Genomic DNA, 25,578 nt, shown 5'->3' with positions numbered 1-25,578 from the left:
TGATGAGAAAAGAATTCAGACTTATGATAATGATGCAACACACGACTTCTTACTAAACCCACTGAAAAATTCTAAGTCCGTAAATTGTTATCCTTCCGAGTTAGGTTCGCCGAGAATATGTGGAGTGCGACCTCTCCGTACGCATTCTATGTGCCTTCTCTCTATCTGCCAAATCTACCCTCTACTTTCAACCACCAAACATACAATTTCGCCCTCCTATCTATATATCACGTGTCTCTATTAAGAATCCTGATTGGCCATGATTATACTTACGTCACTTAAGACGCGTTCTTCAAAAATTGTTCGTTAACTAGAACCTCCCCTTACTTCCGGCGTCCTACAATTCTCTGACATATACCAGATCATCTCTTTTGGAACCTGGCTTGGCGTCATCTTGCTGACCACCCGCAGGCAAAGTCCATACATTCCCTCATCAGTCAACTCCACCCCTGGACACATGTTTCCTGTCCGCGTAGCGTCGCTTTGGCCTTCCTGCCCACCTGTTACTTCCGCCTCACATTCTGGAACTTTCTTACACGCCCCACACTTCTTATCCATATAGGAATATTAACACGAAATACTAATCTGATCAAAACCTCCTTATCCTATACGAGGAACCGTCTCAAGTTAAGCCGTACTGCATTCCTTTACCGATCGTTCGCCCTTACCTCTACTCCGTAGCTCTTCCCACTACTCCTATTACTTCCCCTTTTTCGCGGCGCCGAGCTGAAAGGACTAAATAATCGGTCTGTACAGTGCGCCTAGAGCTAGAGTGGATTTGCCGGTTGTTTAGATGTAAATCTGGCAGTGAGTGCGGCAACTCTCGCCCAGTCCAAGGCCGCAGCAGTCAATTCTATCTCTGTACGCACTGTAAAAGTGATTAGCCAAACAATAAATCGGAATTTTAAAGCTTATTAAAAAAAAAAGAGAGAGTAAAGTGAAGCTAAGCCAGAGCCGTTTCAGTGGCGAACGTCGCACGGATTAAAACATAATGTGAGAATCCCAGTTCATTTCCATATTTCATCTTCCTTTTTAAAAAGTTAAGGGTTTGTGTCAGGAAGAAAATTAGTAACTGAGCTGGGTGACTTCGAATAATGTTGACCGCATTGTGGAAACTGAACAAATTTCATAAATACATGAAGAGACCGAACGCGAACAATAGGTTAAATAACGATATGGTGTATCTGCCTACACACGTGAACCGTATGAATTTTGAGATAATTTCTTACCTTGAATTTCGGTGAAGAAAATCGTCTGCAAAAGAGCCCTACCTGATATAAAGTGATTAATCACTTTTCATCTGCTTTTATAGAGCTTATTTCGGAGGCAGTTTCATTTAAAATACTGACTGGAGATTTGTAGATTCCCTATAATTACGTTTACAATGGGTGGTGGTTTTGTGATTGAGTTAAGAAGTTTGTAGGTTGTGATGTTCATGAAATAAATTAAAGATTATTATGTATGTTGCATTAATAAGACTATTATACTTTTACTACGTCACACTACTTTTGACCAATAAAACGGTACGAATGGAAGTCTTTCAACCAATCATGGCTGCTTATCGCACAATTTTATTCCGTCACTAGCATTTGTTTAATTTTATCGCGTCCCTAGCATTTGTTTATTTGTATCACTACCCTAGCATTTGTTTCTTTGTTTGCCAACATTTCAAACTGCACTGGTCTGGACGTCAAAAAACAGAAAATTACAAACCACTCCAGTCGATGCATAGCACTTTCAAATATGACTCGCATTGGCATTCAAGAACAAGAATCAATTAATATCACTGGTTATTTATGATGAGCACCATTCGGAAATCCTGAATAAGTTGAGGGATACACTATGTACATCAACGAGTTCACTTCTTTTACGCACACGTCTAATATAAAACACTAACACCAACCACTAAAACATTCAAATTTGAAAATTGTACCTTCAATAATTGTTTCTTTTAAAATTATTCATGTTTATTTTTTATTTCATCATCGTTAATTAAAACGTTTCTTGTTTATTTCAATCATCCCTAATTAAAACTTTTCTAACACTTGTTTATATTATTTACGTTATGTTTGTTACAGCTTTTGCTATATGATATTATGGGTAGTCACGTATGAGAGATTGTTTAATACTAAGATTTATTGGAAATCATCTGTCAAGTGACGTTGATTAATGGGATCCGGATGATTGAAGTGGAATGCAAATGTTTTAATAAAAATGAAACTGAATCAACAATCTTGACTAGTAACCGTCCACAGAGTTCAATGAAGATTCCATAGTTGGCACAACTCATAAGAAAACATAATTACAAAACACTACTGCCAAGTAATGTAATGTTGAGATGGTACAATAATACATTTGAAGACAGTTGTATTTTCGTAAGCCAATTAATATTTTATTGTATTGGAGTACTTTGTTACGTCTAATCTTTATATACTTTCTTCTAATCGTGTAATAGTCAATTAAATCCCACTCGAGTTTTGATTTTCTCTAGATAAATCAAAACCTCTAGTGAGATTACTGTTGATAAATTTTATTTGTATCCTTTATGCTATGTTGTGAGTAGCATCGGCGAGCTCCCACTAAGGAGTACTATGCGCGTAGAGTATTACAGAAATGGTAAAATACATTTTTTCTGATTAAGTGCCCACTTACACGTTCCATGTCAAACTATCATATAAATGTGGGACTGATTCGGAATAATTACGCAGTGTTATCTCATTTACAGAAGTGCATCATTTTGAGACAGGCTTCTGTAGGTCGATCACTATTTTATCACACTGTTTCCACATAATGCACTCAAAAACAACCACAATACCTCGTATAAAGAACTGTCAATTTGAACACAGTGACTCCAACCACAATGCAGACTGTGAATTGCCTCCCTTTGAGTAGTACTCTTTTCATTTACTGTCATGTGTGAGGGAATACGTATGAAGTTTCGGAAGTTCCAAAAAGTGAAAAAATTGAAACGCTCATTGCACGGAAAATATCAGAGCTACTATATTGATTTGTTTACAGTTAGATATGGGATAAATGTTGCTTCTTAACAATTTATATAAATCGGTTGGAGTAGGTGTTTGATGATTGAAGGTGAGCGGCGAAAATGACCGTCTTTAGTGACCACGGTGCAGCGCCGCCGTATGATTATTCATGGCCGAATGCGTGAGTGTAATCTGAGATACTGCTAATGAATTTATGATAAAACAGAGACTTAATCTGCGCACATTGCTAAATCTGTTGAGCAAATAAACAAATGGGAAAATATTTTATGTCTAATAATAATAATAACAATAATAATAATAATAATAATAATAATAATAATAATAATAATAAATTTTGGAAATTCAAACATGAATAAAAAAGAATACGAAAAATTTGGTAGCCAAGGTCCTTAATAGGTGGTGCTTATTCCGCTGGCGCTACGCGCTCACTACAATTTTGCTTCGTATGTCACAGGGCAGGGAAGCAATTTGTGAACAATGGGATCTCAACTCTTCTCTGCAGGTACACTGACGTTCAAAGATATCCGACTTACGATTTTATGATCGTGTAAGCGAACTTTCTAACGACGGTATAAGCCAGAACTAAAGATATGAAAAATTGACAAACTTTGAAAGAGTTCCGCTAGTTTTCAGTAGGTGGCACCATTATTGGGAGCCGTTAAAAACTGTCAGGAAAAATGATTATGTATATTTAGCATAAATTATTCTTCTAGTAGACAATAACATCAGTTTCCAGCCAAACTCAGTGTTGTTTTACAATCAATAGAGTGGGATAAAAAAGTGAATTCTATAACACGGGTATTTTTATCTACGATTGGCAACAGTGACTACTATCTACGCCATCTATTCATAGAAGTAATAACTAAAGAATCCACACTTAGAGCAACAAATACCTGGAACTTATTAAAACAGGCATATAAAGTGCCACCAATTAAAAAAAAAAAAGAGCAACAAATTATTGATCACTATCAATTTGCAGCGTCAGATATCTTAGAACATTTTTGTACGCAACATTTCCTTGTAACGCAACATTTCAAGCCAATTCTCACACACTTGGTGTTCGTGTGGACAGCTAATTTGTTTATCTGTTATGAAGTTTTTCGAGTAGTTTGTGACGAGTTTTCAACGTGAACTTATCTACAGTTCCCTTGTAAAAAGTGTAACAGAATTTGGCATCCTATTATGCAAAAAAAAAAAAAAAAAAAAAAAAAATCAAGCGAATTCAAGACTTCCCTCGAATAAGGGTGCAGAAAAGAAAATAATTTCAGGGGCGTATTACGTTAGGCCAATATTTACTAACAGAACGATTATATTAATCAAGGATAAAAGTTTATTCCGCTATTTGATACATTCATTTTATGTTACACCCTTTATCGAGGGAGGTCTTCTTATCCAACAGCCAGTTGTGATACGACTCTTCTAAGGACAGATAGCTATAACATGTTCCTGTTTTGTTGCTTATCAGTTCACTAGAACAACTTATCCCTTTGACGTTTTCTATCACTGTCCAGAATTTGGAACAAACTCACCCAGATATTCTGTGAACTGCTACGTTACCTGTAATTTGTACCACAATGTCCACTCGAAACTGTGAGTATTCTAGGTAGTATGGAGAGGGAAAGGTGATAATTAAGAACTTATAATTTTCAACGTAAACAGAAATGTTTTGCAAAAGAAATAAATTGTTTACTGTGCATTGTTTTTATTGTTGTTAGCCCATACAGTTCATTTGGGATTTGACATCCAATCCCTTAAACATGGTAACCTTTATAACCTCCCTAGCCACATTTCTTGCCACCCCCTCCGGACTTCCCACCTTTAATAATGGCGTCTGCATTTTGTACCAAGGCGGACACCAACAACACCATGAAACACAATATCTGAAAAAAAAATCGAGAAATGTTATCTAGTCATAATTTGGCTGCAGTAAGAAATAACATCGTTATAAAAATTATCTGATGCACATAACTGTTATTCAAGTAATCTGTCACAGAATGAATCTTCTCTTCTCTAGCATTCTAGAAAGCAAGTACATCATTTCTACTTCTGAAATATTGTTAGTGCGTTGTAAGTAAATCGCTGACTGCATTTATATGAAATTAATACTCTTCTAGGATAACATACTTCATAATAAAGTGATGAAATCGGAAAATATTGAAAATGATTTGATTTTAATGTTACTTGAAAACAAATTGTCATAAAACATTTTGGAATTGGGAGTGCGTACATTTCCTTTTAATCGAGGGTCGGAACGATTTGTATTGCGTAGTATCAACAGATAACACAGGCTGAATGGACGAGAAGATCAGAGCATTAGTATACAGCTGACTTCCATTCAGTGCATTTAAAATTATTTTGTGGCAATGGATTACACTTTAGAACAACAAAACTTCATTTATGATACATGTATTACGAAGAAATTACAATCTATAAAGAGTGTCTCGATATATTTTCATGGAAATATTATGGCGTTCAACTACACTTTCATTCAACAATTCTTAATTTACTCTAAAATGGGAAAGAAAGAGTACCATTTTTAAATAGAAAAAATGGCATGTAGGTCGCTCTCCAACTGAAGGAAAAGTCTATGCCATAAGCAGTAAGATAGAACAGTCACCTACGAAATCCTCAAGCTTAACTGGGAGGTGTATCTAAATCAAGATATGAGCTTGAAAAGCAACGCAATTGTTAAACCTAAAGTCTCATGAAACAAGAGTCATTCAGAAATTCAAGGAAACAAAGCACGAGCTTAGGGTTCAATCTATCAATCAATAGAGACGAAAGTCAATGGGTGTCTAGAAAGCTTTTGAAATTATGTAAAATGTGAATTAGCGAGAATGGTCGACAGTTCCAGTACTTTTGGTAATGTAAGATTATAAGTTATATCTTTAATATAAAGTGTAAGTAAATTATACCCTAAATATAAAGTGTAAATCGAGAAATATTATTGCCGAAAACTGACGATCTGAGTCACCGCTAAGCGAGCTGTTACTTGCCCAAGCCACTTTTCGAACGGTGCCGTACTAAGCGAAACCTGTTTCTAGTTGTACGCGCTTTATAAGGGGTATGAATATGCTGCATATTTAACCGTAAATATAGCCACTTCGACTAAATTGTTAGACGTGAACTATAATTTCAACCTTAAAGTAAATAACGAAATTATCATTATTGTAATTGTATACTTACCAGAGCCTTCTTCATGTTGTGTCGTATTGCAAGAAACTTCCACGACTGTGAATTGACTTGGAAACCAAACACTCTCAATTTATATGCAAATGTTATCTCCCGAAATTCGATTTGACTCAGTGAGTCACAGATCACATAACCGTCACTTAGAGGTTACTATCTGTTGATGCAAATTGTTCGTTTGCCTCTGTGGGGTGCATATCTATTAATATGCAGCTGTGAGAATATATCAGTCACTGTGACTGTTAAATGTCAGAAATTTAACAAATGGGACTGCAATTATCACTTCCCTTATTGATTATTACATTTTACAATCTGCTCAAATGTATCTAGAATGTATTTCCATCACCTTTATCGTCTTTTCAAGTCGCGTTAGTTCTTTTGCGTCTCACTAAATTTACCCTGTGTAGTTGCTAATCAACGCAGAGTTTCCTATTAAAAGAAATCCGTGACAGCTCATGTAGGACCAATGCTCAAGAACCGACTACTCGCCTCATATCCACATATCTCAGCAGAGGTGAAAGGTCGTCTAACTAGTACGGAAGTAGTGTGTGATAAGTAGGGGGCGCATGTTGATGAAAAGTCATCATCTTATTTTTCACATTAGGACGATGCCTATTAATATAGAAATCCTTTCTATGTTAATATCAACGTAAAAAAGTAATTTCTTATACTGCAATTTTTGCAATTTTTTTTACTTTTTTAACTAATAAGTCTTTTTTATATTTTTTTCGGAATTTTTGGTCATTTTTAACACTTTGAAAAACTTTTATAGATCATTTGGAATGCATTTTACTTTCTTCTTTACCGATAGATCTGTTAAATCATTTTCTAACCAAATAGGTCAGTATTAATTACCTACTGAATAAGTGAATAACAGTGAAGTTTGAGTTTTATAGTTTGAAACAGACTCTGAAGTCCACCCCCCATTCCACTGAAGGTTTCACTTCACACAACAGCAGTAATATACTTGACAGCAGCTTAGTTTAAGTAACGACTTTGACCGCTACTGTTTTTTTATCGGTACGAGGGTGTCTTTAGAATTTATGTTTGAAAGGAGAGAAACTTTCACCATGTCCTGAACAGGATGTTGTGTCCACAACGTGGTGCAGAAGGGATGTCTACTGTAGTAGAATGCACTGTGCGCCCACAATTGTCATTCACACTCCCTCATCTGGAAGATCTGGTTACAAAAGTGAAGCGCGGAAGGAGGAGGAGACGGAGAATGAAGGCACTGACATGGACCACCGCTCATTGAAATACAGTGTAAACCCTCATTAAAATCTATAGTTTTCCCTTAAAACCTTCATTTTGTTTCATGTTCATTTCCTTCATCTTAGCCAAATTCCAGGAAGTTGCCTCTTCTCTCCGAAATTTGCAGGGCAGTCATTGAAACGAAATGACCAATTTTCAAGAAGTTGTAGTGCGAATACGGTGAATAATATTTAAATGTCATTTTATTTTAATTACTTGCCATTTTTCCATTAGTTTAATGGCATTTTAATGATAATTTTTGTAGATTTTTAAGTCATCCGCCCCCTAGTGATAAGCATGATGATCCTTGAAGCCTTTATAGCTGGCTTGCGAAACCGGTTTTCGCTACTTACTATAGCTTCCCAAATTCATAGTGATGTTGGGTGGCTACCGGTCCGATACACTGGCCGAAATTCCAAGATAAATTTTCTTCCACACCATGAAGACTAGAATTAGAAAATCTCTAAAAGAACATTATAATAGAGACTGTAGGTCCTAAAAAAACATTTAATCTTTTTAGTAATGGTTGTGAACATTTCACGAAATGAAGGTCCGACAAGAGATCTTTAAGACAGGATTTCTGTGAAGTTTTCGGATGAGTAATATCAACTTATTCTTTCCCTGATACATTACATAGGAACGCATAAGGGCTCATACTAGATATGATCCTTTAACTCTCGGTATTAAATACGAGGGAGAGTTAAAAAGTAACCTTAATATATAAATAAAAAATCAGACTGACATAGTAGATCTTAATACTACATTAGAATTAAAGACATGGTCTACCGAGTGCGTCCAACAACTAGAGAAGACATGAAAAAAAGAATTAGAGAAGCCTGTGGATCTCTCAGCTGTGCTGAAATGCAAACACGGATGTTAGGAGGTGGTCAGAACATTGTTTAAGCACAGGGTGACGTACATTTTAAACACTTGCTATGAAGAGTGTACGTACATAAACAACGTACCCTACAGCATTTCTCAGAAGATACCATTTTTGTTGCTTTGTGAGTAAACAATAAAAGTTAGAACAAAAAGTATCAGTAAAAGTTGTTTCCTTTTAAAAGTAGTTTTCAATGATACCTTCAATGACCCATGTTCTCATTTGAAATTTCGAAGTTGACAACAGGTACCCCTACTTCCGGTTTGTTACAGCAAATGGTACTACCACCAATCGATTCTTTACATAGGTTTTTGTTATCAAAATTTTTTATGAACAACCAGTATCATATAGTTTTCGAGGAAATAGGCTAATACGAGGGTCTGAAACACCCGGTATATAACATCTGTATAACAGGAACACTTGCATTGAATGTAGTGGGGACTATGTTGAAAAGTGATGAAGTGTTTGTAGTCTTATTGTATATATTCAATTAATAAAACAATTATTAAGATTACTTTTTGACTCTCCCTTGTAAGCACTTTTTAAATGTATGTGACGGTTATGACATTGTGTGAAATTTCTAATTAATTATCATGATATCTGCATGTATATAATTTTATATTAATAAGTATTCATTATTTTTTGTGCGAGATTTGCTTGGTTTCCGCACAAAACCAATCCGCGGAAAGTCTAAAATTCCACATTCAGTATTCCCAACCTAACACACATAACAATTTCCCTCTCCTTACCGCTTAAGTGACATATTGATTTTACTGCTTTAGGCTTTTAACATATTATTTTTAGAGACGTTCCATATAGTAATAATTATAAATTGGAAACTTACCACAGCAATTTCACCTAAATTGCACTTTTAATTATTGTTTTTAAATATTTGCAAAAATTAAGTAAACTCTACAACTCCGCTAAAGTTACTGCATTCGTGATGTAAGTAACATTAAGGAAGCCGTGAAAAATCAATACGATTCCAGACTCATCATAGACTAGGGGGAAAAAAAGACAAACGTATATCACGGCCTGCTGGAGTATAGTAAACACAGAAAAATTTTAAAGCAACAATGTTGAAGATAGATATTTTTGTTTTGCAAATTTGCCGTCATTGAACAGAAACCAAGATGGAGATTTCATTGCAACTAATTAGAAATTCCTCTTTCAGGTATGTAATAAACGATCTTCGCACAAAATAATGTACGATACATGAGCGGTATGATTTCTTTCAATTCTCGCAAATTAAAAAAGCTCAACTGCGTTTCGCTTTTTCAAACTTTTCCTCGAACATGAAAACTTCAACATACTGCTCTTGTAACGCATATTACTAATAAGTAGGTCTACTGCATCTTGGCAGGGGTGTGCGGTAGGAACGGGGTTAAGGCATAAAGCTGCAAATCGGAATGTTGAGTGTTCGATTCCCGATGGAATCATGCTTTCTATCCATTCATCTTATTATTCCGACGCACTATAGCCCTTGGAGTTCACTCATTCTCTAATAAAAATGAGAACCAGGAATACTTCCTGACGGTAAAGGCGGCAAGCACATAGGACTGATATCCTACTATAATGTCGTTTGTAATGAGAGCGGTTAATCTCTCGCTTTTCTTTGGCCTCCATGTTCTCTAATAAGTATAAGCTGACCTTAATGCATTTTGATAATTATTTCAAAGTAGGGTCTAACGAAATTATTTTATTTTAAACGTTATTGTAAGCTATTCTGTGCTTCAAGGCAAACCCAAATTGTTGGGTCAAACTAGTAACAATAACAACAACAACAATAATAATAATAATAATAATAATAATAATAATAATAATAATAATAATAAGAATAATAATAATAATAATAGTAAATTCTACAAAAATATCTCAACCCGGTAGGAAATACCATCAATTTAAGCATTTGTTATTTTCCTGAAACTCAAGAGCTGCAGTAACGTATCCACAAAGTTGTATACTAATGGACATACACCCCACAGAGCGAAACGATCAATTTTATGGACATATAATACTGAATCTTCTCTGTGTGATTTTTATAACCTACGACTGGTTGTGTCAAGTGGTGTTTCGATTGCATTCATATATAAATCCAGAGTGTTTGGGTTCCCAATGAGTCGTGTTTCCAATACGTTACAACATGAATAAGGCCTTCGTAAGTATATCGATACAATATGCTGTTCTTATTACTGATTTTATGACTCATTTTATTATTCACGTAACACGTTACAGTCAAATTGCTAATTTTTTTGCGGCCACATATGTAGGGAATTCGGTTTTGATTCTTGGTAAGGACTAGCAGATACATGCTCATTCTAAGGGGAATGGGTAAGTTTCTGTTTTTATAAATTATCTTAGGCGATGATTTTGAACAATATTAACAAAATGGTCAAAAGGCGTCGGTATTTATATACAGGATGATTCACGAGGATTTATCGTCACGGAGCTTATTTCCGAAGAAATTCTGAGCAAAAAATGTCATATAAACATGTGTTCTAATCTCAATATTTTCAGAGTTACACTAATTTCAAGTTGTTTGTAAATTACCATTATTTTTTAGTTTTAAGGGTAAAAGAATTTTACACATAAAGAATGAACTATTCAGGAGTATCATTGCTTCAATTATTTAGTATTCTGAAGGTAACAATGTGTATTGAATTCCACCGTTGCTTCGTATAGATTTTTTTTTTCCGATTTTTAACTTTAAAATAACATTTTTCTTATGCATTTATCATGCCACTCTTGTAAATTATTTAAGACTGTACATAATTTATTTATTTATTTACATTAGGATGTATAATTAAACTGCAGAGAATTAAGTTGCTAAAGTCGTAAGATTTGTAACAAGTTTTGTGCTATGTAAGTGCGTAAGAATTGTGTAATTGTTAGTTAAAAATTGAACAACAAAATCTATACAAAACGATTAATAACACATTTTTAGCTTCAGAACCCCAGGCAATTAAATAAATGAGACTTCTGAATAGTTCATTCTCTATTTGTAATATTTTTTTACCTTTAACACTAAAGAGAAAAAAAGGTATTTTACTAACAATTTTAAATTAGTGTAACTTTAAAAATATTGAGAATAGGACACATGTTTATATGGCATCTTTTGCTCAGAATGTCTTCGGAAATAAGCTCCGTGATGACTGTAAATCCTCGTGAATTACCATGTACAATATCATAATTAATTTTCAGTCCGAATTAGACTAAATTTAATAGACAATCATATGGGCTCAGAATTTTAGGTGCTAAAAGTTAAGGATGACACTGAGTGTAGATGAATAGATGTGGTGCCCGTGAGGAGAGTTTTAAGCCTAGTTCACAGGAGTCCGATATGTAATAATAGACAACAGAGTCACAAGGACTGGGTAATGAATCTTGTAAACCGTCCGCTAATTTGTAAGCAGTATTTAAGAGGATTAGAGACCTTTAACGGTACCAAAAGGAAAATACTGAATGACAAGAATGACGTGTTAAAGAAGTGGAAATATGGCTTCTATTTTATAAACTATACCGAGGAACAATATTAACTTTTACCACCTAAAATTCCGGGCTCTAGCAATCATTCACTCATCAATAATAATTAAATTAAACCGGATATACTTGTATATTCAGTTCAATGTAATTTTAAAGTTATTCCATGAAAACGCAATATAGCCACCGGCGTAGCACAATGGGCTGAGATGCCTGCGTGCTAATCTGGAGCTGCTCTCGAGCGTGGGTTCGATTCCCGCTTACGCTGATTACTTTATTGGGTTTTTCCGAGGATTTTCCCAAACGTAAGGAAATGTCAGATAATCTATGGCGAATCCTCGACTTCATCTCACAATCATCAATCCTATTGACGCTAAATGACCTGATAGTTGATACAGCGTCGTTAAATAACCAACTAAGAACGCAATATACGAAAATAATATAAATTCTATACTATACTATAATTATGCGCATACAATAATAACTACATATATACAAGGTGTTTCTGAGGTGGTGTTACAAAACTTTCATGGATGATGGCGAAGGGCATATGTATCAATTTGAGATAAGGAACCATGGTCCGGAAATGACTGAGTAGAAAGTTATAAGTAAATATAGTTGTGTAGAAATGGGTTTGTAATTTGGCACCACGTGCCCTCCTTCCCTTAACTTTTGGAACAGTCGTGGATAGATGGTATGGGCAGGGTGTCTCTTACGTGGGTACTTGCCCGACACCATCTGTGAGCTTGTCTACTGTTCCCATTGGCTCATCCGTATTAAAAAATCAGGTCTGCTTATTCCGCTCTCGTGTACTACTCCATTTCACTAGGACTGATCGACTGGACACTGCAACTTGTCCACATACACTGCTGTCTACAGGCGCGTGCATATCAGGACCGACTATGTCCGTTACACATTCCGCTATCTGCATTGCTTTAGTGTAGTTTCCTGTTCCCATCCCTCAGACAGCGCACTGAATGGAATACTGTAAGTAGACAACGTAAACAACGTCAGATGAATACAGTAAGATGTACAAGATGTACAGATAAATACACATAAATAAGGTGTACAGAGGAATAAAATTATTTCATTTCCACACAATTATTTTTGCTTGTAACTTTCGACTCGGTCATTTCTGGACCAGGGTTCCTTACATCAAATTGATACACGTGTCCTTCGTCATCATCCCTGAAAGTTTGTAACACCACCTCGGAAACACTCTGTATATATACATATATACTATTTTTTCTATTACTTAGACTATATGAAATTTCCTGTAAATAAATTTGTGTTTGCTCTCTAGAATGAATACGAATTCTTTACTGAAGAATGGAAGATTCATTGATGTGACAGACTATACGAATAACAATTACGTGCACTTAAATAATTTTTAATGTTTCTTACTGCAGCCCCATTATGACTAGCTAACATTTGTCGAATTTTCTTGCAGATCTTATGTTTTGTGGTGTTATTGGTGTGCGTCTGGGTACAAAATGCAGAATCCATTTTCATTGACAAAAAAGAGAAGGAGAAACCTGTCGCCAAAGAGCCTCCCAAGAAACAACACTGCGGCAAATGAGATTATGAAGGTTACCATGGTTAAGTGTTCCGATGTGAAATCCGACTGAGATGTATGTACTAACAGTAATAAAGACAATACAGGCGATACATTTTGTTTTATTTATTTTCTAAAATATCTCTACTTCCGTTTAAATTGAAAATTCGAACATTATGACTACTACCTTTCCCTCTCCACATTATCAAGAATACTTACAGTTTCGAGAAGAGTGTGTGTTAAACACTAGATACATTTTGGCAGTACACAGAATGTCCGGTTGAATTGGTTACAAATTCTGTGAAGTAATAGAAGATTTCCTAATGAACCGATAGCCGACATAGGGCCTAGTAACTACGAACCGTATTCTGTCCCAGAGCGTACGAAGATAAGGTTAGTTGTTCATAGACTATATTGAAGTTACATTTGGCGCGTGCCGCAGATACTAACAGGGAACATTTACACCTATTTTGTGCTGCAGTTTACGTTCTATTCATGATTCGAAACTAGACCACATACACTGTTTACAACGCATTATGGTGATGAAAATTTATTTATTTGTATGATGATGGAAGAGTGGAACAGAGGAAAATTCTCTCCGGCACCGGGATTTGAACCCGGGTTTTCAGCTCTACGTGCTGACGCTTTATCCATTAAGGCACACCGGATTCCTATCTCGATGCCGGATCGAATCCTCTCAGTTTAAGTTCCATCTCTTGGGTTCCCTCTAGTGGCCTACCTCATGCACTACGTCGTAGATGTATGACAGTTGGCACAATGTCCACACATGTGCAGAGGTGCACTCATTATGAGTGACTAAGTGGCCGGGATCCGACGGAGTAAGCGCCATCTTTAATAACAAAGTGATTATTTTTCGCATGTCATATATCATGATGTACCGAAATACATATGATATTTCAGTTCAGAAATTCTGCGTTATCATATGACGATGGAAGATTGGAACAGAGAAAAATTCTCTCTGGCACCGGGATTTGAACCCGGGTTTTCAGCTATACGTGCTGACGCTTTATCCATTAAGCCACACCGGATTTAATTGATTTATTTTTACGGGCAGAGTTAAGACCATAAGGCCTTTTCTTCCACTCAGACAGTATAAAATACGTAGCAAATATAAATAACACCAGCAAGAAAACAATGGAACAATAATAATAATAATAATAATAATAATAATAATAATAATAATAATAATAATAATAATAATAATAATAGGGTTTGGGGGCCTTTAGTCTACTACCTATTGTCCACCATTTATTTCATCCATTACCTTTCGTCCACTCACTTTCGTCTACGTTCTCTTGTCCACAATCGATTGGTCCATACAATTTAAGTCCATCTATACATTCTGTCCACAACTTTTATGTCCATAACCTTTCGTCCATCTTAGAATACATATTTGTGTTTCCCACCTAAAATTACAACAGAAGGTATTGTCATCATTGTCGTCTGTTTCTTAGATACGTTTCATTTTCCTTTGGATATTAAAAAACTATGAATATATTATATGTTTTCCACTTTGGATATTAAAAATTATGGCAGAGGTTGTATATACACGTCGGAGACAACCAATGTTACATTATAATGGGTGCTACTACCACTTCCACTCAGTCAACAAAGATGGAAGAAGAATATATTTGAGATGTGAGGATCGACAGAATTGTAATGCAAGATGCACGGCTGGGACTGACTTAGATGACATCGCTAAACACAGGGTACAAAGATGGCACCGCAAAACATCAACATAATACAGGTGTATAGGGCGAAGTCAGGAAAGTCATGAATTACCATAAGAGACGTGCAGAAGAAAATCCCAACGAACCTCCGGCACAAGTCATGCGTGCAGCTCTTCACGGCGTGGCGGACCGCGAAACCCTTCTGATGTTGAAGAGACATGTGAACCGAACCATCAATTCCTCAAACGTTACAAGAACTTGTTCTCAGATATAAATAAATTTAAATAAATAACATTTTCACAAAATGAAATATGTTTCATGTCATCCATTTTTATTGCCGTAGTGGACAAAACAGTCAGTGGACGAAAACATAATGGATGAAGCATGAAATTGGATTAAATGGTCAGTGGAAAAAACTTAATGGACGAATCATGAAATGGAAAAATTTGTCATTGGACAAAATAAAAGTGGACGAAACGTAGTGGATCAAAGGCCCTATAACAGCAAAATGTAGATATGTTTTGTTACATGTAATTCCAAAAGAGCCATGTCAACGAAGTGGACCTGGGGGGGGGGGACATTGTGGCGAGACTACATCAGACAAGATGGACCCATGCAGTCACGATATGGGACCCCTACGTCGGAAAGAGAGGACAGGGAAGACCACGACTCAGATGGTCTGACATGTTTACCAAAGAGGCGGGGAGACAATGGTCGAGGACAGCAAAGAACAGAATTTTGTAGAAAGAACTCGGGAAGGTCATTGTAAATAGATAACGTAATAAGTGTTAAGATATTGTAAATAGTAAAGTCAGTATTAGTGAAAGTGTAAGATAAGTTTTGTAAATAGTAAAGTCAGTTTTGAGAAAGTGTCAGGTAATAGTGTAAATAGCAATCAGTGTTTGTCAAAGTGCAAGTGTCAGTATAATGTGTGTAGTGCAAGAAAAAAAATGAACAAAGAACAGAGTGCTGAGACTAGTTAAAGTTGAACAGGGTTATTAACCATATCACAAAAGTAGTATACACGACAAGCTCGCCTGGATTGGCTCACCAAGCGAGTACATTTGAGCCATCCCTGTCGAGGGGGTTCTAACCCCATCATAGGAGGCCTGTGCCCAACATGGGACATCATGGCTAACATTCATCATTCATTCAATTCCAAAAGTTAAGCAATTACAATTAAATGCTAAAAAAGACAATTTCTATCAATTAAATGATACACATAATGAAGGACAATAAAATTGATATATTAAAAATAAAAATTATATTCTACTAAAGTTGTGAAGAAACATCATATTCTAGAGGTGAATAGCAATCTTTTGACAATCCGCTCTTAAAAGTAGTCAATGTCTGACATCCATTTTACGTATAGTTATAGACTATTATTTTCCAAATAAGTAGGGTATAGTATTAAGAAATAAAATACCTGGCGTTACAATACACAACGCTGTAGATAATAGTGTAAATAATATTTTATCAATGTAAGCCTGCATTCTTAAACCTAGTGTAAATAGTAAAAATGGTGTATTCTAATGTACACAGTGTAAATAATGTAGATACGAGCAAATATTGGGTAACTTTCGGTGCTGGACCCGGGCTCATTTCACCAGCATTATCACCTTCATATCATTCAGACGCTAAATAACCTAGATGTTGATACAGCATCGTAAAATAACTCAATGAAATAAAAATGAAGTGTATACGGCAAAAAGGATGAATAGAGTTGCTAGAACATTCAGCGTCATATGCTATTGTTGTATAAAGCTTAAAAGGCACACCGGACCTAGCTGGAACGTAAACACAGAAACAAAGCGAATACAGTGTCATTCTACAAGTATACGAGTGTATAGTGTACGTTCACGTACAGGAAGAAAAGACACAATGATATCAGAGAGTTTATTATCATAAACTTTGAGATCAGCCTGAAACTTGTCACATGTACTGCAAGTGTCTCGGCGTGGATATCCAAATGATATGTTAAATCTGGTGTTGGAAATCTTTCTTTAGTATTCATAAGACACATCGGAACGACCTTGTGAAATATACATTTCATAATTTTTTTTATATTGAGATTGTCAGGAAGACATATTCGATCACTTTTTGACTGACCATAATGACTTTTCCGTCCCTTGAATGATTTAATGTAGTTGAGCACATTTTCGAAGACATCATCAGACTTTTTGTTGTGGTGATTATGATATTTTCCTCGCTGATCTTTAGGTGGCATACCTGTAACTTGAGACAGTCCTATACTACCTGAACGCGTGTGTAAGATATCCCATGCAAGGAAATGAATGCTTTCAAACACACTGGTATTACAACCATGTCGTAAGATTTTAACACGCTTACCTTATAAGAATACTTCCTATAATGTAATTTAGCTGCTGCAAAGGAATATATCAGAAGTGTCCTATAATTTCAACAATCAATGAACTTTTGTTTTTATATGTGAATTTATTATTTATGACTGTACCTAGTGCCTCTTTATTACATTATGCATTAATTGTACCAAAGCACTTAGAACATATTAATATTTTTTCCTTAAGAATTTATGCTCATTAAAGGCTTGATTTAAATAGTTATTAGGCTATATTATAACAATTTATTTGTTTTTCTTCTTTAACTCGATCATTCATTCTCTTCTCTTATATATTATATTACTCTAATATTTATTAAGTTTAATTAATAGCCTGTCGTAAATTGTATCCATTAAATAAAATAGACTCTATGATTACATTGCATTGCAAACTCTTTGCTCTTTGCTGCGAGTTACTACAGGAATAGAAGGATAGTAGAGTAGTGGACAACTCCTGGGTCGTTACTCCTTCCTCCGCATTCGAATGTTTATTCATCCTTCTTGCCGTGTAGTCCTCAAATATTAGTTGAAGTGGCCTAATCTTTGTTCCGCGTAATTTTACCAACAAGAGTCGTGTGAGCAGAGAGGTACTTCGCTTACTAGAAGCACGTGCATCATCCGATACAGTAAAAACTCCAGTACTAATCTTGTAGCTTCCTGGGACGAAGTACGGTTCCTACTAATAACTAGAGGGTTAAGTGAGATATGGTCCACTTTGCAATAGGTCCTTTCTACGAAAAAGTCCAACGTTTACAAATGTCCACGCAGAAAATTCGTCCATGCCAAAAAGTGTCCTTACCTGAAAAGTCCACTGTCAGCAAGTCCTCTTCTTAAAAAATGTCCTACATTTAAAAATGTCCACAAATAAATTCGTCTATTTCCCTAAAATGTCCGACAAGGAAAAGTGCAAGGAAAGTGCCGAGAAATGTATTGTCATTTTAATTATCTTATACATATTACATATGTAATACAAAAGATGCATCTATTGTTCATCTTGAGGGTCACTATATAATTTTATACGGTATTATATCGCTCTAAGGTAAAATATCGAAAAATTTCATTCCTATATTTGTAATCTTGGTAATTACCGACAATGTTGAAAATTCATTATTGATATACCGTTCATTTACTGGTCGCTTAATATTTGTATGCCCACCAAGAACCTGGGTTACTAATATTCTGTTTCCGATTGCTGTTGTTGCAAATGGCTAATGAATCGCCAAATGTTCACGTGATGTGCCACCACAAGTTGCTGGAATTGAGAGTGGACTCCTTCAACCACGCTGTCTGCCATTAATTACTAATTCATAGACGTTCCATGTCTCAGGAGAAAATCTAGGGGGAACTGCTCGCCTTCGCCTTCTTGCCGGATGACCAGTAGCAATATATGTAATTTCAATGTAAAATGCTAAGTCCAAGACATCGTCCACAAATATTTCATTTAATAAACCCCAAAGAAATTGCAAGTCATTTAGCGGAATAAACAGCAGTCCCATAATTTCCTGTATTTGGTTTCTTACTTCAGGATTCTCAATATCCAAATACTGTGCCCTCAGACCCTTGTTGACTACATTTCTCCATATTGCTTGATTGAAATGGAAAAGACACCCACTCACTACTGCCTGAGGGAATGTCAGTCAACAAGAATTCATATTGGCGATTTAAAAATCATACGTTGTATAGGTAGGATTGCAAATGAGATTTAAATGTGCTGAATAATTTTTTTATCTCATTATGCGATAAGTATTTTCAGTCTTATTTGCAGTTAGGTAATATACTAAAGGAAATACAAAACCTCAAACAATCCCATGCACTGTGAAAAACTGAAAGAATTGATTTAGTACAGTCTTGAACGTACCATCACTGAAAATTGTGTCACTTGCAGCCAAAAGTTCTAAATTTCTATCCGTGGCAAACATTAACACTCGTCCTTCATATTTAACACCTGAATCAAAGAACATAACGTTTTCTCCCCTCAATGTTTTGTTGCAGGGTTCAACAATGTCAATTTCTCTTATTGATTGAGGAAGTGGAGGACGATTTAGCTTCTGCTGATAAGAAACAATTCTGATTACTGCATTTTTTTGTGGAAGACTTACGATAGTTTCTTCGTTATGAACTCATGCAAGTTCCTGTCTGACAACAGAGCCAGGAGGTTTGTTAGTAAATCATCTCTGCTGAACAACTTTGTATGTTGGACCTTTTTGTATGGACCTTTCGTATGATGGGCTTTATAATAAGGTGGACCACATAGATGTTGGGCTTTTTCACTCCATGCACAAATTGTATGTAGGACTTGAAATGTTGGACTATTTAGTTTGTAGACATTTTTTGTGGACCTTTGTACTTATGGACATTATGTTATGGACCTTATAACCTGCGGAATTTAGGTAAAACCTATTATTTTTCCTTGATAGATACAGGTTTGAGATTTAATATTTCCATGGAAATATAGGTATAAATAAAGGGATTTTACAATGCCTAAAATGCCTATTTCGACGTTAGTGCCTATTTTTAACTTTTTAAAAAATTTTTGCATTATTTTTTCGTAACTGTTCCTGTACCGTTTACATTCCAAGACGGATAACAACTCCTTCCTGACAGTGAACAACACAATAGAGAAGTACCTCTGGGCCATCCTTTCTCATTCTTACAATCATACAATCCTAAAATTCCAAATTTCAGTCGGCCTGGGTAGCGTAGTCGGTATAGCGCTGGCTTTCTGTGCTCGAGGTTGCGGGTTCGATCCCGGCCCAGGCATTTAAGTGTGCATAAATGCGACAGGCTCATGTCAGTAGATTTACTGGCATGTAAAAGAACTCCTGCAGGACAAATTATTATTATTATTATTATTATTATTATTATTATTATTATTATTATTATTATTATTCCATCTTCCTCTGTCTGTCAGCAATTTAACACAAACTCACTGGGTTGTATAGGAATAAGCATTCTCTTACATTCCAAGACAGATAACTACCCCTTCATTTTTTTCTTACCATTTGTATGTAGGCTACAGCAGCGAGCGACACATAGCCACAATAGGTGCTGATCATCTACATCTATGGACTTGTGATTGGTGAATGAAAAACACTAACTTAAAGACAGAATGTCTTCATTTTGTGTATGCATGTGTACCCTTGTAAACTTTGAAATATGTGGAAGTTTCTTTTAATCCTAGAATTTTGTATTAAATAAATGTTGAATCTTGTATTAGTGACATTCTTTAACAAAAAAGCCTATTTCTAGTTTATATAACCTAAATAAAGAAGTTTAAGAGCCTATTTTAGGCGCCTAAAAAGCCACTTTTTAGGACCTAAAATTCCGCTCTCTACTAATAACTTACATGTCCTCAGAAGCTTCATTCTATACCTCGCTTTTAAGGCAACTAGTTTAGATGGATGGATTTATTCATACAATATCAGAATTTGCCCCTAAATCAAGTGCACGAGTCTTTTGACCGTAGGTACGTACTTTATAAAGACAAGTCCTACTTTGTAGGTTCAGTCCCCCTCAGCTATGATTAAATCAAACCACTCTCCATAAAATACACAGATTAATACGAAAATGGTACAAACAAAATACATTATATCATAGGCTATATCCAACCTAACATACAAACAGGCATAAAGTGTGTAATTCAATAGTTAGGATTATCCCTTCGTCAGTTCTTATCATAAACTTCTTATCATAAACAGCTGATGATCTTGAAGAGAAACAATCCAGTATTTTGTTCGTATTCTCTATTCTCCAAGAGGTCAAGACGTGCAAACGAACCCCTATTCCGACTTAGCATGGAGGGTGGTAGATTTTTCTCCGGAGATGTTCTGGTTTTTCACATTGCGCTAAAATATGTTATCAAGTCTTCTTTTCCACACATAACGAGCAGATGCGGTCTCCTTCTTCGGTTACAATTTTATGACTCTTCCATGCCCCTCATCTTAGCCATGCTCAACCCGCTCTACTATCTTTGCTACAAGAATTTATGTAGTCACCCTTCCCCAATTAAGCATGAGATACGATTGTAAATGTAGTGAGGATTTTCCCGAACATTGGAGTTCAATCTCTTGCCTCTAGATATCAATTAAACGCATCTTCACATTACGCCATACATTTCTCCTGTTATTTGCTCCATTATCCCACAACCAACCCATTGCTATATGATGCAGACCTCTTTGCAGTTTATAAACCCATTATTTTCCGCACCCCTCTCTTTGTTGAACTCTGTAACAAATCGCCCGTAAAAGCGACTGGTCCGCAAATATAATTCTTAGCCAATATATCATCAACCTTCATTTTGAAGCCCAAACTCCTTTATCACCTCACAATTAGCAATTCTTCCAAAATTACTATGTATTAATACATGTACCGAAGTACATACGATATTTCCGTGCAGGAATTCTTCATTATCTTATGATGAAGAATGGGTAGAACGGGGACTCGAAACCGGGTTTTAAACTCTAAGTGCTGACGCTTTATCCACTCTTTCTCCGTTCTACCCACTTTTCACCATATGGTAATGTAGAATTCCTGCACGGAAATATCATATGTACTTCGGTGCATCATAGTAATATGATATACGTAAGTAATCACTTTGTGATTCAAGACGGCGCTCATACCGTCGGACCCCGACCACTTTGTCACTCGTAATGAGTGCACCTCTGTACATAGTGTTGGACATTGTGCCACTGTCACATATTTGTGACACAGTACATGAGGGTAGGCCACCAAAGGGGGAACAGAGAAGTAGAACTTAAACTGAGAAGGATTCAATCCGGCATCGGAACTAGAATCCGGTGTTGCTTACTGGATAAAGTGTCAGCACGTAGAGCTGAAAACTTGTTTCGAATCCCGTGCCGGAGAGAATTTTTCTCCGTTCTACCCATTCTTCACAATATGTTCTTCCAATGTCAAGTATTCGTTTTAAGAAATTCGTTTGTATCTTATTTAATTTTTCCAACCCCAAATTTCCGCCATAAATGACTTTACAAGCCTCATATACTATTTCCAATGTTACAGCAGGAATGCTGGCACTTTAGTGATCAATTTCAATACTTCCGCGCCCTTTACCCCGCACTTACGTTTTGTTATATCAATATGCTTAGTCCATCTCCCATTAATTAATAAAGTAACCCCTAAATATACTAAATGTTTCACATTTTCCAATATGTGCCCAGCGTAATGGTATTGAGTTATTCGGCTTGCTCATAGGTGCTCGAGGGACTACATCAGCATTTTTTCGAAGAATTTCGACGGAAATTTATTCTGCGAACATCTTGGAAGAATGACATTGTGTTAAAAAAATCCTGTCAAATCCTAATTAATCACATTGTGCCACATTAATAGCAATTGTAATTTTTCATGCCCTTTTCTTTGTTTCTTTTTTAAATTTAATTATCTATGTTTACATATGTAGGATTTATTTTTTTGAGGATATACTGAGTCCGTAAGAGCTACCTTTAATGGGGGGGGGCTGTTTGTAATTAAAAATCAGATCCATTTTAAAGATAGGCTTAATTGTCTTGATTAACAGACATAAGGTAAAGGAGGGTAAGTATGCGCACCTAGTGTATTATTTTCTGTGGAATCTATTGTATTATAAATGAAATATTGAAAAATTGTTTATGAATGACAGTATTATAAATTCAGCAGATGGACTTTAGGAGAAGATAGTAAACAAATCAAATTTATTTTTTTTAAGAGGCAAATGCACACTTTTAGCCGCACAGGTGGGTAAGAGTAAGCATAAAGAGTTTGCAGTGATTGAGTTATGAAACAAACATTTGAATTCACGCCAAAACAATTTGTTTTGTATGAGAAGACTTTTGAGGCAAACATAGAAATTTTCAGGGCTTTCAATACACTTATAATTGAGTTCTTTTTACACTATTCCAGAGCACAAAATGCCCACAACGGAAATATGAGCTTTGGTAATAAATTTAACGACAACTGTAGAACGAGAAATAATAAGCAATGATTACAAAAAGGAGTTCAAGAACAATAGTCCTTATAGTCCAATTCTGTTCAGGGGTTTCTTTTCAATTGCCGCCCAACATCCAATTCTCTTATCGATAGCGCTATATCATGTTGTTCTTTCTGTTTAAAAGATAGTAGGGAATAGATAGAAGAATGCTGTTTGCCGATAATCAATTGGAAACGGTTATGCCAACCTTCCGCAAGATTGAAAGTACAGAGTTCGTTGTTTAATGCGGCTTCAAATTGTTTCCATATTGCTGGAGGATATCTCGGTTCAGCTGGTCTCCTTCTTCCTCTTGCTGCTTGCTGCTACATAATTAAGATCGAAATAATCTCCTATATCAATCAATGTGTCCGGAATATTGTCATATAAGGCATCAAAGGCTCGAAGGTACATCTGCTGTTGGTACAAAAGCCAAACTTAATTATGAATGAACACTAGTTTTCACTGTTCTGTCTTCGGGATCGCTGTAAATTCTTTGAAGGCCATAATTTTGCACAGCACGATACACCGATTGCCCAAGGTGAAAAAGCATAATCTCATATTTGACTGAGGGAACACAGTTATCACATAATTTATTATTACGTTTACGAAGATACTTACAACAGTGGTTGGTTGTAGATTGATGTTGGAATTTCTGGAGAAATTAACAATTTCTTATAGTACCTATGTATAAAAGATCTTCCTGTTTTGGCGTAAGTAGCGCGTACACAAAAGGAAAGTATTTTCTCTGTACAGTGAATACTTGTGTCATTATGGGTGGTGAGACCTTGAACGTGCCGTCAAACAGCACACAGTGCATTGAATCAAGTCTTACAGACCATTATTAGTTGCAAAGATAATTTTAGAATTTCCTGCGTGGTCCAAATTATCAAATATATGAAAACTATCATCTCTCATACTAACCTTGAAACTATCGTGAATTTCATTCAACTCTTCCAATGTTCTTGGATTAGGAGGCAAAAATGCTTCGCGTCGTCGGCTGAAAGTGCGACGAATTATAATTGTCTCTGGCATATAGGGTAATATATCATTATCTACATCCTCACAATGTTGTCTTATTATTCTAATAAGTGGCTCTTCGGGATGAGCAGATGCGTCTCCTTTCATGGCCACTATTTTCTTTTTTTTTTTACTGTTAGCACTTCCTGATTTGGAGCATGGTTGTGTTCTGTGTGCTTAACAACTGTAGGATTGTCATCATTCTCAGTGACCGCTCTTCCTCGGCATCCTGCTTTCTTCACACACAAGCAATAAGTTCTAGCATTATTTTCATTTATTCTCTGTTTATGAAATGAAAACTCTTCATACGAAAGATGCAAACCATTTCTATCTGTGGGAATCAATTCTCCTGCCACCATAAATACTCTTACACTGAAATTCGAAAACGAGAATACACAAAACGAAATCATGGATACAGGTTACCTGGAAACAATAATAATTCATAGTTTTGATATCGTGTAATGAAACGTTCAAAATATGCTAAGGGACAATATGTCAAATTATATAGGCAAAGTTCGTGTAAGTAAGATGTACAGTATGTCAGTTCGAACGTATTTCACAAGACATTAGGTAAATTTATTAGCATGTAGAAAATTGTTATACAAAATTGTAGCATGCGACACGGAATATGTCAAACGACACAAAATCCTCATTTAGGGGTTATTACCCATTGATAAAATTGTCATGCAACTGTGACAACATATCGGTCACTGTGAAATTGGCATGTCAGAAAAGTAATACAAGGGTCAGCAAATTTATTGTCATTTCTCTTATTGATTATTATAATTATTTTACGAACTTATAGAATGTATTTCCTGGTTTCCTTTCTCGCTGAGTCAAATCGAGTTTCGGTGCATAATATTTCCATATACACTGAGAGTGTTTGTTTTACAAGTCAATTCATAATGGTATAAGTTACTTCCAATGCGACACATCAGCAATGATAACACTGAACAACAAGAATTTTTCTCCAATTTAAAACAATGTGTCCCTTATGGTTTGATTAGCGCTGAATCCGAAAATGCATCTCTTTTCTTCGTATCACGTAAGGTTTTTAAGATATACTATGATTTCAGTTTTCGATAAGCGCTTCCCCAGGAAACATCTGGCGCGGGTTGGGGGTATAAACCAAAACAAAAGCTAATGCATTTTATGAGTTTATGACTTATTTCCGGTTTCTTATTGTTGTTGGCAT

At 35.7% G+C, this 25,578-nt stretch overlaps 2 long non-coding RNA genes across 2 annotated transcripts; one reads left to right on the top strand and one right to left on the bottom strand.

The window, feature by feature from the left end:
- Nucleotides 1-4,684: 4,684 nt before the first annotated feature.
- On the bottom strand, nucleotides 4,685-6,361 carry LOC138700518 (uncharacterized). The gene is made up of 2 exons (XR_011332374.1): nucleotides 6,189-6,361; nucleotides 4,685-4,882 (listed from the first exon to the last, which is right to left on the bottom strand). It is a non-coding gene; the product is annotated as an uncharacterized lncRNA (long non-coding RNA).
- A 4,018-nt stretch (nucleotides 6,362-10,379) lies between these two features.
- Nucleotides 10,380-13,468, top strand: LOC138699898 (uncharacterized). Its single transcript, XR_011332119.1, has 2 exons — nucleotides 10,380-10,480; nucleotides 13,253-13,468. It is a non-coding gene; the product is annotated as an uncharacterized lncRNA (long non-coding RNA).
- The last annotated feature ends 12,110 nt before the right edge of the window (nucleotides 13,469-25,578 follow it).

This window comes from Periplaneta americana, chromosome 5, assembly GCF_040183065.1.
Source record: "Periplaneta americana isolate PAMFEO1 chromosome 5, P.americana_PAMFEO1_priV1, whole genome shotgun sequence".
NCBI classification, from domain to species: Eukaryota; Metazoa; Arthropoda; class Insecta; order Blattodea; family Blattidae; genus Periplaneta; species Periplaneta americana.
This window is presented reverse-complemented; position numbering and strand designations above follow the sequence as displayed.